The 3,375-nt window shown below is 39.4% G+C and overlaps 1 protein-coding gene across 1 annotated transcript in view; it reads left to right on the top strand.

Annotated features, from left to right (window-relative positions):
• LOC130587313 (muscleblind-like protein 1) overlaps positions 1–3,261 on the top strand; it is a 21,146-nt gene extending 17,885 nt beyond the window's left edge. The window contains exon 6 of the mRNA XM_057388291.1: positions 24–3,261. The gene's annotated coding sequence lies outside the window, so the exon portion shown is untranslated. The remainder of the gene's footprint in view (positions 1–23) is intronic.
• Positions 3,262–3,375: the final 114 nt, after the last annotated feature.

Here is a 3,375-nt window from a genome sequence, read left to right as displayed (position 1 = left end):
CTGTCGTGCTCTTGCCTTCACAGATGGTGTCCGAGGCGAAGAGGCCGCTTTGGGGTGGGAAGAGGCCGAGCTCATTAGCCATAGTGTTTGTAAATAGTGCCCACAGCACTGGGAACCCCTCAGCAGTGACATCACACATTGCATGTTAACGGGACGGAGCGAGAGCGTGGGACTCCACTGCACACTGTTGCCTATAATCCTCTTTGTACATGGAATTGATATTTGTGCTGAGGTGATCTTATTGTCTAGAGTGCAGCATCGTCTGCCTTTCCAGCACACAGCTCGGGGCTGCTCCCCAAAATCGTGGCTGTCACCCCGAAAGRCCGACGATGCTGCAACCAGAAATCTATTATGTATTGGTACGTCTGTAGACCAAGATATAATTTTTTAAAGTAAGTTTATTTCTTTCAAGGTTTACAAATAACAAAGGTGCACCTTGTATTTAAAATTGCCATTATAGACGAGAGCGTGCATGCACAGTAATTTTTGTTTAAGAGTAATATTTTTAATGTAATAGATTGTAAGAAACGGGAAGAGAGGAATCTGACAGAGATGAATGTGCCAAGCAAAACCACAACTGTGTCTATTTTAAAGCACATCGATGGCTTTAAGTACCACGTTGGTAAGGATTCTCATCAAGTGCCATAGACTGTCCATCCACCAGAGTATTATTTCGCAGTGTTATTTTCAGAACCACGTTGAGTCCGGAGCAGTCGAAGGGCACCGTTGTGTTTCAAACCAAAGCTGTCTCAGAAATGGCCACTTGCTCTCCCAGCCATGGGCAGCTGGCACAGAGATCTGCAGCTGTCACAACTCACGGACAATATTCTCATAAACGAGGCACTGTATTTATGCACATTGGGTCAGGTGAGCTGCAAAGGGAACAGCCATTTCTGAGACACACTAACCAATGTTTGAGGAATTCTTTTGCTCTATTTCTAGCCTCTGTCTCRAGTCACAAGGACTATAAATGCTTGCAGAGATGGGTTTCACTTTAATTCATCCAGTCCCGCCTCGGCGGCGACTCTAAACAAAGACGCAGAAGCACTGACAGCAGATGCATGACAAACCAAAATAGGACAAATGAGACCTTCATTAGCCTAGAAATCGGGTGGGTTCCTACTCGGGTGAGTTTTATATGGGATTTTTTTTTGTTCAGATTAACTGCTTATAGCCTTAGAAAGCCTTTACAAAATAAAAACAAACAGATAGATGTGCATTCAAGTTTTAAGAGCGGGTTCATCCAAAGGAATTGCTTTTAGTGGTTTGGATGTTGCAGCCAGTAAAGGATATTTTGGCTGAGTTCAGCTGCCTGGGGCCAGGCCCCGGCGGGCAGGAGGGAGAGGCGCGGGTTCGGTTCTAGAACTCGCCATACTCCGAGTTTACTCCCAGTTTTTATGATTGACAGAGATGCTTTATAGAGAAGAATGATGTGTTGATTTTCCTGATTGTACTGTACATCTATTAAAGCCTTAGATTATTACATTACGGGTTCAAACCCATACCAATGTAATTTCAATCGTGTTAAGAAAGTATAGACGACTTCACATGTTATTGTAGTGACTTACCATAGAGAATTTACTTATTTTTTTTCTTGTTAAAAGTGTAGTTTTTATTTCTTACATTTATTAGCTCGTTTTCGTTTTCTATTACCAGTTGATACCATTTCAGTTCGTAGAATTTTGTTTTATTAGAGTTTACTGATATAACTTTTTCGAAATACAAAAAAAAAAAAAAATCGTTTTCTTCATAACATACTCAGTTTGGAATCTACATGTAGTGTCTTATGAGTATTCGTATTATTGTTAACTAAATGATTTCTATTTTACTGATCTAATATGACAATGTAAGAATGTCAGTCATTGTTAGTTCTTGTCTAGTTTTCATTAAAAGAACAAAGATCTTTTAATGGATATCTTATAATTATATAATCATTGCTAAGTAAGAAGTTAAGTTGTTGCTATGGCAACAATCCTGGCAGACAATTGAGTAATATTTTGATGATTTATTTTGTTTGTAATTAGTTATTATGAGAGAAAAAAAAAATCTAGTTCCTAGATATTAGAATAAAATTTATTTTCTACTGTATCCATTTCAAATGTTAAAATATTGTTTAAATATTTTTTGAAATCCCTGAATATCAGGCCTTGTTATAAATAAGCTGCATAATCAATAGATCAAGGGACTTTTTGTTGATAATCCAAATACTCAAAGTTTACGTAACAAGAATTSGTGTGTGTGTGTGCAAACTCTTGAGGGTTGATTATGCTGCAGTTGGGACGTCGAGAGCGAAGGTTGACTTTTTGCACTTCTGTATATAGTCAAAAAAAGAGAGAAACCTGTATAATAGTAAGATCTTATTTTGAATAAAAATGTCTATAATTACAAGGAGTTTTGTTAAGGCTAAAATAAAATGACAGGCTGAACAAAATTGCTTGCAAAAGTGGCACAGAGTTAGCACTCCATCCCCCTTCCAAAACGTTGCTTTGCTTTATGTGGACAGCTTGTAGTTTGCCAGGATTTTTTCAGCTGGAAAGATCTGCCATCCTTCCGAGATCTCATGACTGACAGAAACTCCACTGGGTCAAATCTGCCTGAAAATAAAAAAAAAAAAAAAAAAAAAAAAAAAAAAAAAAAAAAAAAAAAAAAAAAAAAAAGCAGGTACTTTAGCCCATCCAGGGAATCATGGCTCAGATATTCCGTACATTATTCAAAATCTACTGCATGTTTAAAGTATCAAAATATATTAAAGATATATGCTATTCAAACCGGTTTCTGACAATTTCAGTGGTTTCTTGTTCACAAAAAAAAAAGATTCTTCCAAACAAATCGTGACGTTCACAGCGTTCAACCAGGGACAGGCAAACAGCACCTGCAGCTGTGGGGTCGGGGGTTCTTTTCTCTGTGGTGCTCCTGTTCTTTCAGCGGGTGAAAACAACGGGAAATGTTCCCGTTTTTATGGGAAGCTGCTGATGCTGAGCTCAGCACCCAAAATGAACAAAGAAAGAAAGAAAGGAGCAGCTGGGGCAGCCCCTGATCTGATCTGATCTGATCTGATGTGATCTGGTTGCTGCAGGACGGACACGCTCGGGTTTGCTCTTTGGAACACAAAATTCCTTTCGCTTGTAGTGCTCAGTTACGTGCTCTGTCCTGGGCTGCATTTTGGGTTTCTGCTTCTTTTATTATTACTGCTCTAGTTGACCTTGCTGTATGGAAAAATAAAGTGAAATTGCCCTAAGAAAAGTTCTSTGTGTTAATTCTCCTCCTCCTGTGCCGGGTTAAAGGGGCTCCCCTGGGTTGGGCAGGCTCGAGTGTGTCTGAGCACTTGTGGGGCTGCCAAAAATGTGTTTGGGGTCGGGGCTTTTCTTCCCAGCA

Source organism: Malurus melanocephalus, unplaced genomic scaffold (genome assembly GCF_030028575.1).
Source record: "Malurus melanocephalus ecotype Western Australia unplaced genomic scaffold, MMel_1.1 scaffold_1747, whole genome shotgun sequence".
Lineage (NCBI taxonomy): Eukaryota > Metazoa > Chordata > Aves > Passeriformes > Maluridae > Malurus > Malurus melanocephalus.
The sequence above is the reverse complement of the archived record's forward strand: the minus strand, read 5'-3'. Positions and strand labels throughout refer to the sequence as shown.